The sequence below is a fragment of the Diabrotica virgifera genome, chromosome 7 (assembly GCF_917563875.1).
Source record: "Diabrotica virgifera virgifera chromosome 7, PGI_DIABVI_V3a".
NCBI classification, from domain to species: Eukaryota; Metazoa; Arthropoda; class Insecta; order Coleoptera; family Chrysomelidae; genus Diabrotica; species Diabrotica virgifera.
Window position 1 is genome coordinate 98350189 of NC_065449.1, and position 16645 is coordinate 98366833.

The following is a 16645-nucleotide window of genomic DNA, read 5'->3' on the forward strand; positions in this document are numbered from 1 at the left end:
ATATATGACAGACTCCTTCCTGTTTATTTTATATTCTAAGGACGAGAGTCATACAAGACGAGGAGATTTGCAATCCTAAACGCCCCGTCTACGGAGCTCAATGCCACAACGAAGGAACTTGAGTGGCGGAGAGATCTACGCGACTGGAATCGAGTCGATTACTTCGAGTGTCGCCCCATGTGAGGACGGCCTTAGTGTTCAATCTCAAATTAATTCCTTAATTTGTAATCCATTATTCTTAACTTCCTAAACTTTTATAGTTTCACCGTGTATAATTCAAACACTGGGAAACATATCGTATCGAGTATTATTTTAATTATTAGAGTCCAGTGAACTTTCTGCAACCTAAATAAATTGCCAAATCGTGGTATTTCCATTGGAACTTCCTAAGTTTTGCAACAGCTTTCTCGATTAAACTGTAGATTGCAAGTTCATAGTTCCTTGTTACCATGCAAGTTATTGATGATTTGTATATTTTGATGAGATTATAAATTAGTCAAAGGGACTATTTTGAGTCGCAGTCTATTATAGAAAGTTACCTGACCAACAACGAACTATAGTGTAATTATCAGTCATCATCCAGCCTTCTGCATCCAAAGTTGAACATAGGCCTCCCCTAATTTCTTCCAGTTTTGTCGATCTTGGGCTTTCTGCAACCAATTCCCAGCAATCCTTTTGACGTCGTCTGTCCATGGTGTAGGTGGTCTACCTCTACTTCTTCTGTCTTCTCTTGGTCTCCACACTGTAATTTTTTGGGCCCACCTCCCGTCCTTCATTCTGGCTACATGTCCCGCCCAATTCCACTTCAGCCATGTTACTCGCTCTATGACATCTGTGATACCTGTCCTTCCTCTGATTTCTTCGTTTCTGACCCTGTCTCTAAAAGTCAGTCCAAGTAGTGAGCGTTCCATTCTTCTTTGGGCCACTCTAAGTTTCGTTGCTGTGGCCTGGGTTAACAATAATGTTTCGGCGCCGTAAGTCATGACTGGAAGCACACATTGGTTGAACGTCTTCCTTTTCAAATAATTTGGCAAGTTGCTCTTGAAGATGTCTGATAGAGCTCCATATGCGGCCCATGCTAAGGTGATCCTTCTCTGTAATTCGGCAGTTTGATTGTCCCTGGCAATTTGGATTTCATGCCCTAAGTATTTATATTTATGGACCAATGCTATTTCGTTGACGTCGACTTTTGGATTTTCGTTTGGTACTAGGTTTGTCATGTATTGTGTCTTTCCAAAATGTATGTTTAAACCAACTTTTTTACAGGCGGCATCTAACTCAGTAAGCATAGTTCTAATCTCTTTTAAGTTGTCTGTTATAAGAACTATGTCGTCTGCGAATCGTAGGTGAGAGAGCCTTTCACCGTCGACATTTATTTCTTTGGCGTCCCACTCCAATTGTTTGAAAGCATGTTCAAGTACTGCTGTAAAGAGTTTGGGAGATAACGTGTCTCCCTGTCTAATTCCTCGTTTGATTTTTATAGATTTGGTATCTTTGTGTAGTTGGACGGTCATGGTTGCATTATTGTATATGTTCGCTGTCAGTTTGGAGTACCGATAATCTATACGACTTTCCTCCAATGCTCTCATTATGCTGTTAATTTCTATCGTATCAAATGCTTTGCGAAAGTCTACGAAAGCCAGGACCAATGGTCGGTTATATTCGATAGATTTTTCTATAACTCCTTTTATGCAGTGTAGGTGGTCGTTAGTGCCAAAGTTTTTCCTAAAACCCGCCTGTTCTCTAGGGTGGTAAAAATCCAATTTTGTTTCCAGTCTATTTGTTATTATTCTTGTGAATAACTTGTAGAGGTGGTGTAATAGGCTTATGGACCGGTAATTCTCGAGGTCTGTTGGATCGCCTTTTTTGTGTAATAAGATGGTAAGTGCACTGTGCCATCTTGTAAGTGTTTCACTTTGGTGCAGACATAAGTTGAACAATTCCTCTATGTTGTTTAAAAGTCTGTCTCCTCTAATCTTTACGGCTTCTATAACGATACTGTCTTCTCCCGGAGCTTTATTTCTTTTCATTTTTCTCAATGCGTTCCTGATTTCGTCTGTTGATATATCAGGCATCAATTCCGATCCTTGATTGACTAACCTTTTTCCTGAATCTTCTAGTGGCTCATCATGGTTTTGTTGGCTGTTGTATAGTTCTGTATAGAAGTCTTCTACTACCCTTAATAATTCATCTCTGTTGATGATGATATTTCCATCTCTATCCTTTAATTTCGTTATTTCCTTTTTGACGTTTGTTAATTGTCTTCTTAGAACTTTGAGGCTCTTGTTATCTTCAATTGTTTGTTGAATTTGTTCGCTTTTATATTTTCGGTTGTCAGTCCTAATAGATTTTTGTATTCTTTTACTTATCTCTCTAAGTTCATGGTGTTCTTTACTTCTATTACTTTTCATTTTTCTCCGCTCTTCCATTAATGCTTGTGTTTGGGAGCTTATTCTTTTGTTATGTGATGTCTTTTAGCAGTGTATTATGGCAATATAATTATCAGTAGCTGTCAATAGGGCTTTTCATTCACAGTCATTTGTTTCGAGCTTCTGTCATATGTCACATAATATTAATATATCTACGTCATACGTTATTACATATACCAATGATACAAACCAAAGACGTATGACGTAGATATATTAATATTATGTGACACATGACACAAGCTCGAAACAAATGACAATCGATGAAAAGCCCTATAAAAGCATATTCTTACTCCACACTTCAACCATTTATTTACCATCGTCGATCGAGCAAAAATCGGACAAAAGGGCATTAGAAAACAATTCGATCCTGATATTTACATCGAATTGTCCACTTAGTAAATCATTTGATACGAACACACAAAGAACGTTAAATTGGAGGATTCTCTTGTGAATTGTGTGAGTTGTAAGAATTCATTTTGTAATTTATTATTTTTATTGGAAATGAGCCAGAATTTTATTTTAAGATAAGTTTATTTTGACGTTTTGATTTCTACTTTGGCAATAGGTGTTTTCGTGGAGCACATCCTGAATGTATTCTGAACTTAACCCGGATACAAATATATGCGCAAGCGTGTCTCCGAATATATTCTGAATTTGTTTCTGCACGAACAATTTCCGGATGTTTTTTGGGTTGCCTATGCCAATTGCCTAACCTTATTCTTTTATCTTTATCTACGCTAGGACAAACAACACTCCAAAACAGGAAAAGTAATTTTACATAATATTGTGGAAATGAGATCTTTCATACTTATTTGCCAAATCTACAGCTAAGTCTCTACTTAATCTAAAATTCTGTATAAATTGTTGGTTATTAAATTGTTGCACAGTTTCCTCAAAAAAATTTGCATTTTTTGGAACATTTAAAAGTCCTACAATCTCTTCCAAATCTTCATCACTTGAACTGAGGTTCATCATCTAAAAAGTTTTTAAAAATAAGAAACTGAAATACATAATACAATTTAAAAAACCTTACCTTTTACAACATTTGTATGATAACACAACAATTCAAAATTTTAAAATTGTTAGGTTAGAAATACAATCTCGAATCTCTTAACAAAATAAATAAATTCGTCAAATCAACTTCTGCACATGTGCGGACAATAAATCCTCTCTTTAATCCCAGAACTTGTTGAACGCATTCCGAATACGTTCAGGACAAGTTGTTGCGCTCCGCGAACAGAGAACTTTTTATTCAGAGGAGGATTTTTCAACACCGCGAACAGCCAAAATTCTAATGCGCAAGCGTGCTTCCTCTGAACACGTTCAGGACGTGCTCCACGAAAACACCTAATAGTACTCAAAATTCAAAACATTAATAAATTAAACAAATTTTGTTTTTGTTACCTACTTGGTAAAAATACTCTTCTAATGATTTAATTCTATCTTTGTGGCCGTTCAGACCAAGACACCGGTGTCCGACACCGGTATCCGGCCACGAACGGGTTTTCAATTGCAGCAAAGCAGGGGCCACTAAAATCAATCAGACACTCAAAAGTGGCTCGTCTGTAATCATTCATTTAAAACAATGCTTTGCTGCACGGTGGCGGACACCGATGTCCCAGTCTGAACGACTACTTAGTACCCTCTCAGTACAGTATTTTTTTCGACAAAATACTTACTTTTTGAGTTATTTGCGAAAAACCGTCTGAAAACGTGGTTATTTTGTTGAAAAATGAACATATTCACTCGTAAATAACTCGAAAAGTATTGACTTGTTGAAAAAACTCTATAAAACAAAAGTCAGTTTATCCATTTCAGGACTTATTCTGCATGTATATTTTTTTACCCCCGAGAAGGGGTGAAACTCACCTTCAGGGCAAAAGCACACATCGTCACAATATCACTTTTTTTCTATGACATGTTAGCATGTGTATGCCAAATTTCATGTTAATCCAAGCGGTTCAATTTACTGCAAAAACCGTCAAAAAATGCACTAATAGCCTTCAAACTGAAAAACCATATAGTCCAGAAAGCCACTGCGCATCCGCTAGGAAAAATATTCTAATTCGGATTTTTTGCACAATCTTACTCAAAAAGGACTCCTTTTAACAAATTTGCATGTTGCCAGGACCAAAAGGTGGTCAAAAATTTTTTAAACGTTTTTTTTTTGTTTTTCTTCTAGAATTATTTTTTTTGCATGGAACAAAGTTTTTTTAGGTTTTTTGGATCATTCCAAACAGAAAAGGTCTTTAGTTATTTTTCTCTAAAAATGAAAGTTTTTGACATAATAAGCGATTAAAAATTGAAAAATTGCGAAATCGGCCATTTTTAACGCTCAAAAACTATGTGAAAAACTGAAAATTTGAATGTTGCCAAGGTAGGTAGATATTCTTTAAACATCGATTGATGAAATCCCGAAGAGTTTTTTGCAATATAATATTCAAAACTCCTTTGTTTTTAATTTCTAATCACGCGTGCGCGACACTGTTTTCCACCGTTGTATGTGTATACAGTATGGTGCAAATGAAAGGAATAAATTCGTTATTTCGTAAACCGGCTACTTTAAGAAAATAACCCGAAACAGGTCGATTTTTATTTTTAAGTGATGATATTGTGGCATGTATGGTATACTAGTGACGTCATCCGTCTGGGCGTGATGACGTATTCGATTATTTTTTTAAATAAGAATAGGGGTCGTGCGGTTGCTCATTTGAAAGGTTCTTCAATTCTCTATTCAGTAATGTAAACATTTACATAATTATTTATACAGGTTGTCCAAAAAATTTTTATTAAATTAAATTATTTGACAAAAAAGAATTAGAAGGACACACTGTATAAATAATTATATAAATGTTTATATTACTAAATAGAGAATTGAAGAACCTTTCAAATGAGCTAGCACACGACCTCTATTCTCCTTTAAAAAAATCATCGATTACGTCATCACCGCCAGATGGATGACGTCACTAGTATATCATATATGCCATGATATCATAACTTAGAAATACAAATCGACCTGTTTCGGGATTTTTCCTTAAAATCGCCGGTTTACGAAATAACGAATTTATTCCTTTTATTTGCACCATACTGTCGGTGGAAAATAGTGTCGCGCACGCTTGATTATCAATTAAAAAACAAAGGAGTTTTGAATATTGTATTGCAAAAAACTCTTCGGGATTTCATGAAACGATGTTTAAAGAATATCTACTTACTTTGGCAACATTCAAATTTTAACTTTTTCACATAGTTTTTGAGGGTTAAAAATGGCCGATTTCGCAATTTTTCAATTTTTAATCGCTTATATGTCAAAAACTATCATTTTTAGAGAAAAGTCACTAAAGACCTTTTCTGTTTGGAATGATCCAAAAAATCTAAAAAAAACTTTGTTCCATGCAAAAAAAATAATTTTAGGAAAAAAACAAAAAAAAATCGTTTAAAAAATTTTTGACCACCTTTTGGCCCTGGCAACATGCAAATTTGTTAAAAGGAGTCCTTTTTGAGTAAGATTGTGCAAAAAATCCGAATTAGAATATTTTTCCTAGCGGATGCGCAGTGGCTTTCTGGACTAATATATAAATTTCCCAATGTGGAATGTTTTTATCTTCAAATATTTAAAACGGTATTTACATTATTACAATTCACAGATTACGACGAAAATTGAAATATGTTTTGGTTGAAGCTTCCGGTTTAACTGTAAACCTAATTTTGATGTCAGTTACCTACTCTTATGTAGCAATTTAAGTTATGAGTATAAATAAATTTCATAATTTTACAGTACTTGCGCTAAAAATATAATTCAATTATTTTTAATATGGTAAAATTGGTACACAGTTTAAATCGCAGGCACAAGATGTTTTTGCAGACCTCATAAGACAGTCATGCAAATGCCATTTGACTTTATGAGTTGTCCTTAGAAATGCCATCTTCATGGCCCTTATTTATTTTGCTTATTTATTATACACTCAGGTGCAAAAAAATCGATCCACTTAAAAATTTGGTCAATCTGATGTCACGAATTTCCTAAACCCGTTGTCCGATTTAAGTGATCTTTTTTACAATGTTATAGCCTTATTCATTAACAATATCGCTGTAATAATATTGTTGCTAGACAGGTAAACTGTCGTTGTATACTGGGTGTACGAATCAAACTGTGTTTTTTTTTCTCTGTAAAGTTTAGAAAGAAAATAAAACCCAACTATAGCCTCAGGTCTTCTTAACATTCTGTTTTTAGATTCATTCGCTTATGTTGGATAATAAAAAAGTTAGGTACTTTAACAACTGACCATGTTCCTCATCAGTACAGGGTGTTTCTAAATAAGTGCGACAAACTTTAAGGGGTAATTTTACATGAGAAAACAAGGACAGTTTGCTTTATAATCATATGTCCGCAAACGCTTCGTTTCCGAGATACGGGGTGTTGAATTTTTTTTACAAACTGACGATTTATTTATTGCTTTAAAACCAGTTGAGATATGCAAATCAAATTTGGTGGGTTTTAAGACGTAGTTATTGCACATTTTTTGACATACAATTAAGAATTTAATATTTACCATTGGCGCATAAACTGGTATTATGACCGATCATATTACCCGTATGTACGCCAATGGTGAATATTAAATTCTTAATTGTATGTCAAAAAATGTGCAATAACTACGTCTTAAAACCCACCAAATTTGATTTGCATATCTCAACTGGTTTTAAAGCAATACATAAATCGTCAGTTTGTAAAAAAAATTGAACACCCCGTATCTCGGAAACGAAGCGTTTGCGGACATATGATTATAAAGCAAACTGTCCTTTTCTCATGTAAAATTACCCCTTAAAGTTTGTCGCACTTATTTAGAAACACCCTGTACTGATGACGAACATGGACAGTTGTTAAAGTACCTAACTTTTTTATTATCCAACATAAGCGAATGAATCTAAAAACAGAATGTTAAGAAGACCTGAGGCTATAGTTGGGTTTTAATTTCAGTATTTTATAAATGCTAGAATAGTCCAGAGGGTGATGCGAACTTTGAGAAAAAAACACAGTTTGACTAGTACACCCAGTATACAACGAAAGTTTACCTGTCTAACAATAATATTATTACAGCGATAGTATTAATGAATACGGCTAGGAAAAGGCTACATGGTAAAAAAATCACTTAAATCGGACAACAGGTTTAGGAAATTCGAGCATCAAAAATGACCAAACTTTTAAGTGGATCGATTTTTTGCACCCGAGTGTATAATATTTTTCTTCAGTAATTCCGGTTTGATTTATGAACAGTAAATACTTAGATTTCTCTGTTTCTGTGATTTTTCTTCTTCGGCTATCTCTAGTTCTCTTATATTGTTGTTTTCCATTTTTAGGTATTTCGTTTTATTTGGGTTTATTTCCATTACATTTCTTATACGCTCCTGCTCTAGTTTTTTAGCCATAAAACCATAAAACTGAGGACGTCTTAATCTCCTGGTATAGTGTGATGCCTAGATATTTAAACTCCATGACTTATTCTATTATCTGACCCTCCAGCTCTAATTTAAATCTTATTAGATTTGCTGTTATAACCAAGTATTTGGTCTTTTTGAGGAAATTAACTAATTATTCTAATGAATTAATTATTCCTAGTGGTATCTCTCTTGCGTACAATAAGTGGATAAGGCCCTCTAATTTTCCCTGTCAAATGCCTTCTTAAGGTAATTATAAATAAAGCGTCGGTACATGAGCTCCCCGACCTAAAGCTTTATTATTCTTCTGCCAGTGTTACAATCTCATTCCGTTTGTTTGTTATGACTGTGGTTATTAATTTTAGTGTTTTATTTAATAAATTAACTCCTCTGTAATTAAAAATAAAAAAATTTGAAAAAAAAATTTTTAAGAAACGCTTTTCTTTAGTTACGAGTGACTAAAATTAAAAATATAAAAAAAATCAACTAAAAAGCAAAAAATAAAAATATTGAAAAAATCTAACACATTCGTCAAAGAAAAGCGTGTGTGTTGGATTTTTTCAATTTTTTTATTTTTTGCTTTTTAGTTGATTTTTTTAGGATATTTTTAATTTTAATCACTCGTAACTAAAGAAAAGCGTTTCTTAAAATTTTTTTTTTCAAATTTTTTAATTTTTTACTTTTTAGTCTTACACTTTTCAAACATTAAAATATATCGTTATGTTTCTTAAAATATGTATAAAACATATGATGTACTAACATGAAAAGTAGTCGGAATCGGCAAAAAAATTTAAACTTTATTGTTTATTTATGAAGCATAACGTAAACAATTAACGTAAAAAGTGAAATTATGTATAGTTCATATCATTAGCTACAATCCGTAAAAGTTTCAAGTTTTTACATTGTAAAAAACAAGAGAATTTAAGCATTTTCCATTAAAATCGTTTTTTTTTATTTAAACAATTAATAAACATAAAATTTTTTTTTATTGATTATTCGTATATTGTTCCCGCGAATGCATATGTATGCAAATTTTCATTCATTTACATTGGAGAATAGGCACTCAAATTAACGTCTAAAGATTTGACGCAAACTATTGAACTATATAAAAGCGTTTAAAAAAGCGTTTAAAAAACGAATAAAATCCTTTATAAAAGGTATATATTTAAAATCCCTAAAAAGGGCTACATCACATAACTAGTTTTCGATTGGTTGACCAATCATCATCAGTGATTACGTGATCTAACATGCTAACCACCAAAATACAATATTATAATAATATGTGGGTAAAAACTATTTAAAAGTAATCTGTCAAGGAAACATAGATGAAATATGCGAACTAAAGCATGGATGTTCAAAATATTTCATGTAATATGCTCTAGGTACCATTTGAGCTCTAAGTCGACTTGTTCACATGATGACAGTATGGTAAGCATGTTAGATCACGTAAGCACTGATGATGATTGGTCAACCAATCGAAAACTAGTTCTGTGATGTAGCCCTTTTTAGGGATTTTAAATATAGACCTTTTATAAAGGATTTTATTCGTTTTGTGTATTATATGGTATAGGTACAGCCAACTACAGGAAAACTTTTTCCTTGTGGATTTCCTCTGTAATTCTTCTGATCCGAGTTGTCTCCCTTTTCGAAGAGAGGTATTAGGATGCTTGATCTCCAATTCTTTTGGTATTGTGTTTTGTTCTATTATTTCTTGGATAAGTTTTAATAGTTGTTTGGTCAGATCTGGTCCTCCATACTTTAGGAGTTAATTCGGTAGTCTGTATTTCCCATTCGGTAGTTTTTAATTTCCCTTCTTCTTCAAGTTCGTTCCGGAGGTTGGCAATCATCAGGGCTATACGTATTTTCGAAACTGCTGACCGAAACAATTCGTTGTTGCTACAGCTATACCATTCCCGTAGATTTTTTAACCAGGAGTTTCGTCTTCTTCCTATGGACCTTTTTCCTGCTATCTTACTCTGCATAATTATTCGAAGCAGTTCATATCTTTCGCCTCTTGTAATGTGTCCCAAGTATTGCAGTTTTCGTTTTTTGATCGTAAATATGACTTCCTTTTCTTTATTCATTCTTCTCAAGACATCGACGTTTGTGACTCTCTCCGTCCATGATATTCTCAAGATTATGCGATACATCCACAGTTCAAATGCCTCTAATTTTTTGGTATCAATCTTTTTCAGCGTCCATGACTCCATTCCGTAGAACAGCACAGAAAGTATGTAACATCTCATCAGGCGAAGTTTCATTTCAAGGCTCAAATCTCTTCCACAGAACACTCTCTTCATTTTAGTGAATATGGATCTGGCTTTTTCTATTCTTATTTTGATTTCTGCTGAGCTATCGTTGTCTTCATTTATAAAAGTGCCTTAATATTTGTATTTGCTAACTCGATCGATAATTTCGTTGTGTAAATATAAATTTTGGACATTTCGTGTTGATTTCGATATTACCATAAATTTAGTTTTCCTTATGTTCAAAGATAGTCCATATTCTTCGCTGCAGTCTGCTACCTTATTCACCAATGTCTGTAGCTCTTCAAGTGTTTCTGCGATCAGAACGGTGTCGTCGGCAAATCTCAGATTGTTTAATCTAACCCCATTTATTTTAATACCTATGGATTGCTCAGAGAGTGTTCTTTTTATTACGTCTTCGCAATAGAGATTAAACAGGGTTGGTGACAGTATACACCCTTGTCTCACACCTCGCTTTATTTCAATTTCTTCAGTGGTATTATTCTCTACTCTCACCACTGCTTTCTGATTGTAGTACATATTTGCTATTAGTCGGATGTCTCGTTTATATAAATTCTTTTCTGCCAGGAGTCTGATTAGATGATGATCATGCCGCACTTTATCAAAGGCCTTGTTATAATCTATGAAACACATCTTGATTTATGTCAAGACATCTTTGAGACATAACGTTCAGTGCAAACAACGCCTCTCTTGTTCCGAGTCCATTTCTGAATCGATACTGGGTATCATTGATGTCCATTTACAGTTTTCTGTGTACTCTAGCCCTAATAACACAAAACATTCCAGGAATGTACTATCAAAGTTCTATTAATGTTTGAACGTCCTGGACATTCAAGGAACATTCGGTGAACATCTGATTAAGTTATTGATGGAATGTTACCACAAGACATTCTATGAACATACTACCAATGTCCTATATTTTAAGAGAGGCCATTTACTATTCAATTTACATTCATTTTCAAATTTGCCGCGCGTGTATATGTATTTAGGCAATCCAAACCACGTGACTTCTGGTTCTGGTTGGCATACAAAAAGTTACAGGTTACAGGTTATGTTTGTAATATCATTTCATTTCATTGTTTATCGTCGTATTTTGTCTATTTTGGATTCATTTGGATTTCGTTTGCTGTATTTTGTGAACTTTATAAACTTTACCACACTGCAAAGTGATTATTTAAGGAAATTATTATTGGAAACTCCAGATGTTTGGAGAAAGGTAGGGGAAACAATTTTATTTACTGTTCATTTTTCTCTGATATTTATCAATATTGATGAATTTTGCAAGCAATAACATTATTTCTTTTATTGTTTTAGATATTTATTGAAGCTTAAAATAATTGGGGATTTAGATCCATATACAATTCAGTCAGAATTGGATTTTACCATAAAGTGCATTCCACCAAATTACTATTATAGATATTTATATGTAAAGGGGATTAACATTGATATGACCCAAGATAGAATTGTGTGGAGAAATGCAATTAAGGAAGCCGACCCAGCATAGGAATAAGGCAAAGAGAATGATGATCATATTTTTACATATCTGGTGGAGTCTCACAGTTACTGCTCTAACCAGCAGATGAATGCATACAAAAGCCTTCAGGCACATAAATATTTTACAGCTGGATTTGTTTTTAAAGTTGGAGTAAAGTTGGAAGTCACAAGCAACAACTTCGTAAGTACCTACAAGAATATTGAGGAAATCCAGCTCCTCGATACTACTGGGCAAACTAGAAGATTGAAGAGGACAAAGCCTTTTGAACTAGTTTGAGTGATAGGTGATAGTGAAAAGCAGAGCATAATGCTTGTGTGCGTGTGTATGTTAGAATAGTGCGGTTAGAAAAGCAGAGCAGAGTGCTTGTGTGCCTGTTAGATTAGATAAGAGACGCTATGGGGTAAGCTCTTCATTTTAAGGAACAGTAGTAATTTAGGTTAAACTAAAATTGCTCATTGGTCAGAGTTATGACCAGATTGTAATTGTAATATACAATTCAATACAATGAATCGTCATCGTAGTGATGATTATGGAAAAAAATATATGACAAGATTTTGTGCAATAAAAATGTTTATATTTATCAAGGATGTATTATTTGGTATGGCCACATATACTTCTGGTATATCGTCGGTGATGTGACAATACCTCCTATCTGCTTTTTCATGAATTTTGTAGGAGATGAAAAACTTGTTTGGGCCACCTCCTGTTTTCATATATTTTTTGACTTGTTTTGTAGTAAATTCAACTATCTATTTACTACAAAACAAGTCAAAACTTACTCATGAAAACAGGAGGTGACATTAAAAAATGTTTTTCGTCTCCTGCAAAACTCATGAAAAAACATATAGGAGATATTGTCACATCACTGACGATATATTTAAGAGAATGTCTAAAAAATATACTTTAAATGTCCTAAGAACATTCGTAGACATTCATAGAATGTTTCAACAAGACATTCAGTCTAAAAAATATACTGTGAATGTTCAAAGAACATTCGTAGACATTCATGGAATGTTCCAACAAGACACTTTCCTGGGACTTTCCAGGGACGTTCGTGTGCTTTTGGGGACATTCCAGGAATGTTTTCAATGTCCTGTGTGTACCTTCTAGGAACATTCCTGGAATGTTTTGTGTTATTAGGGAGTGTGTATAATTTTCAGTAGTAATTGCACAAGAGCTCTAAAATTCTATATTAATTTTAGAGATCGAGTGCAATTTGTTGCGATTATTTCATAAATAAAACTGTTCAACACCAAAATTTTATTGTAATTTATTTATGTAAGTACAAATTAGTACAATTAAACACACAGTTGTTATAAAGATTAATTTGACGGTTGAAAGTCATCACTTTTTTAATTTTTAAAACATTAATTGTCATTAATGTCACTGAATGTATTTTTTCGTAGCAACGAAGGGCATCTGACGTAATATACTTGACGACGGGAAATTATCAAAAATTATCGATTTAATTTAGATTTATGTAGCTTTCTATTGGTCAGAATCTCCTATGAATGAAATAATCAGGAATATTTTCAGTACATGGCTCATCAAACTGATTGTACGGTAATCACTACATTGTTTGGCATTCATCTTTTTTGGTATAATAACAAAGGTGGGTAAAAGCCATTCTTGTGGTATTTTTCCTGATGTATAAATGCTATGGAAAAGTTCAACTAAAATGTGGATCGAGTCTTTTTCTATCAATTTAAGGATTTCCGTTGGTATTTCATCTGGACCTGGGGCTTTACCGTTTTTCATTCTTTTTAGTGCGTACATTACTCCCTCTTCCGTTATTTCTGGACCTTCGTCTCCTTGTATGTTACTTAGTTCAGATTGTTGTCTATCATCTGCAAAGAGTTCTTCAACATAGTTTTCCATGTCTTCAACTGTTCTTCTAGTTCTGTTATTATGTTTCCGTTGACATTATACAGGGTATTTGGCTGCTTACGTTTTTGTGTACCTGCAAGTTCTTTCACTTTTTTATGTACATTAAAAATATCATGTTTTTCCTGCAATTGCTCTATTTCTTCACATTTTCTTTTATAACAATCTTCCTTTGCTATTCTGATTTCTTTATGTATTTGTTTATACCTTTGTTCGTTTTTCCTTTCATTATTCTCCGATTGTCCATGAGAAAAAGGATTTTATCAGTCATCCATTTTTGATTTACTTTTGGTTTTTCTTTAGTCAGAATTTTCTTCGCAGGACTTGTTATCGCCATTTTTACGTTTTGCCATTTTTTATCTATGTTGTTCGTTGGCTGAGATGTTTCTTTTTCATGAAGTATTTTCAAATTATTATTAATACATCTTTGCAGTTTCTCCTTTACCTCCAGGTTACATAAATGACTGACGTCTATCTGGTTTGCTATTCTTTTCTGCTCCAATCTCTTTAGTTTAATACTCATTTACGCTATTAGAGGGTTATGGTCTGAATAGACATCTGCGCCTGGGTAAGCCTTAACGGATTTTAAGGAGTTTCTGTATCGTTCGTTTATCAGTAAAAAATCAATCTGGTTTCGAATTATTCTTTGGCCATTGTCCTGGGGTGATTTCCACGTATAGAGTCTTCTCTTTGGTAAGTTGAAGAATGTATTAGATACAATCATGTTATTCTCCTGACAGAATTGAAGCAGTCTGTCACCTCGTTCATTTCTTTTACCAAGTCCGTATTCTCCTACATGTTTGCCACTTTTTCCTTTACCAATTTTTGAGTTAAAATCACCTAGAATTACGGTGATGTCTCGTGGTTTCGTCGATTTAATCGACGTCCATTAGGGAAATTTAATTTCCCTAATGGTTCCTATACCTCTTTCTCCTCAATGTTTATTTCTTCGTTTGTCGTCCCTTCTGGTAATGGTGGTTCATTATCGTCACCTTTGGCAAATAGTTATCGAAAGTAGCCTGTTCATGTTTCCTTTGAATGTGTTTCGTTTTTTTTTAGTTTGTTCATCTTTTTTCTTTCAAGAGCATTGAGTGTAGGAAAAATATTTACGTATGCTTTATATATTTCAAAAACCCTTTGATCGAGTACCACGTATGTACCACATAGGTACATTATACATTACTATTTCAATGCTTGTGCTTGTGGTCTAGACACGAACGACATTAGATTGCTCAAAAATCTTTACTACAATCAGACTCCTTGTAGATCAAGAAGATTCAGCTGAAGTTTCTATTAAGCGTGGTGTCAGACAGGGATGTGTTATGTCTCACAGACATTGTTTAATGCCTACACTGAACCAATTTTTGAGAAAGCATTAAATAATCGTCGCGAAGGTGTTAAATTGGGTGGTAAAATGAATAATAACATCAGATACGCTGATGACACCGACATAATGGCAGAGAGTCTAGAAGACCTTGAAACCCTGTTGAACGCTGTAAACAACGAATGCAAAGGGCTTAACAATCGACGCAAAGAAAACAAAACGGATGGTGGTCGGAAAAAATAATATCGAAAACTCAGTACTAAAATTAGATAACAAAATCTGGAACGGGTGGAACACTTTAGATATCTGGGTAGCTGGATTAACTGCAGTGTTAAACTTGGATCAGGATAGAACTTGCACGAAAAAGCTTTATTCGGCTCATAGTCAAGTAAGTATAGGTCAAGAAATGCGTAGCCAAAATATCGATATCTTGGCCAAAAATAATCTTAGGAACATTTTCATAGGCTCAAATTGTTCCTTTTGAGTTCTTCTATCATTACTGTTAATTAAAGTATACATGTTAAAGCTCAAATTTGCTTGAAACCCTTATAAACAAATTAATGTATAATTTTTTTAAGAAAATTATCAAACGGGTATAACTTTAAAACAAATGAAGATAAAGTAACTTTATTTGGAAGCCTATCAATTAAGCTTTAAAATGAGGTCTTCTAAAGCTCATTTGCATTCGCAGAAGCCGAGGTACGATCGATAAAGCTTCGAATAATACTTATTTTGCAATTTGCAATTTGTATTGTGTAATAATTTTACAATATCTTGAGTTATAATTGTTGGATTTAAGTTTAGTAAACGTTTTTTTCTTGGTTTTTTTTATTAAAGAACACATTTTATTTGAAACATTTTTTATCTATTTTTGTTTGTGAGTCAGAGCCTTATAGACAATTAAATTGTTTATAACAATTTTTTGACCACTCGGATCGAAATCCACCCTCGAAATTCGTAATCAACAGCCAAAAATCCATAACAAACCGTTGAGTTTGTCCATCAGAATCGAAAAGGACACGGTGACCTCTATTTGGCGCCTAGACTATAAGGACAATCATCGTCCTGATCTTCTCTTTTTTTGGTCTTTATGATTTTTCTACTCTACAATCACTATAAAAGTGGACTTTTATGAGTCCACCCTGAAAGGGTGGACTTTTTGAGTGGCTAACCCTGTATATTTCATAAATGGTTTAGCTCATTATTCAACTAAAATCACTCAGATAATTTAGTTAATTACTGTGTTTTTTACAAATTTGCCCTGTTTTGTTCACCTTATATTTTATGTATGTATTTATATGTAAAATTTAAATTGCTCTTCATTGTTTTCCAGCCTCCGCAAATTGTCGAAGCCCACTTTTCATTGTCGACTGCTTTAATTAATTTTTTTGCTTGCGATGATCTGATTTCTGATGCTCATTGCACACATTCATAGTCAAAGCTTAACATGACAAATTATTGACGTTGCAAGCCAGTGACTTTTGTTTATTTGATAGTCACGTTTTATGAACACAATTATTTTGAAATAAGAGAAAATTAGATGTAGGTGACAAAAATAACGGGGCCGGAACATTAGCAACGGTGTTGATATCATCATCATTATAATAATCTTTAAATAGGCCCAAGTTGCATGTGCAGAAAAGTGCATGTGTCTATTTTCTTGCAAGCCTTTTTGCGTTTCTAATAACTATATTTCCTTTACTTTGTATTATGAAGTTAGAAATTTTATTGTTCTGAGAAGAATTTATTGAAAAACAAATTATACACAAACAAATACGTACCATACTTTAAATAGACTAGGCGCCAGCTAGGT

At 33.6% G+C, this 16645-nt stretch overlaps 1 protein-coding gene and 1 long non-coding RNA gene across 2 annotated transcripts in view; both read right to left on the reverse strand.

Moving 5' to 3' along the window:
* The window catches only part of LOC114330753 (A disintegrin and metalloproteinase with thrombospondin motifs adt-1-like), a 385883-nt gene that overhangs the window by 196383 nt on the left and 172855 nt on the right, over positions 1-16645 (reverse strand). The window lies entirely within an intron of this gene.
* Positions 3188-3508, reverse strand: LOC114330749 (uncharacterized). Its single transcript, XR_003652528.2, has 2 exons — positions 3463-3508; positions 3188-3404 (listed from the first exon to the last, which is right to left on the reverse strand). It is a non-coding gene; the product is annotated as an uncharacterized LOC114330749 (long non-coding RNA).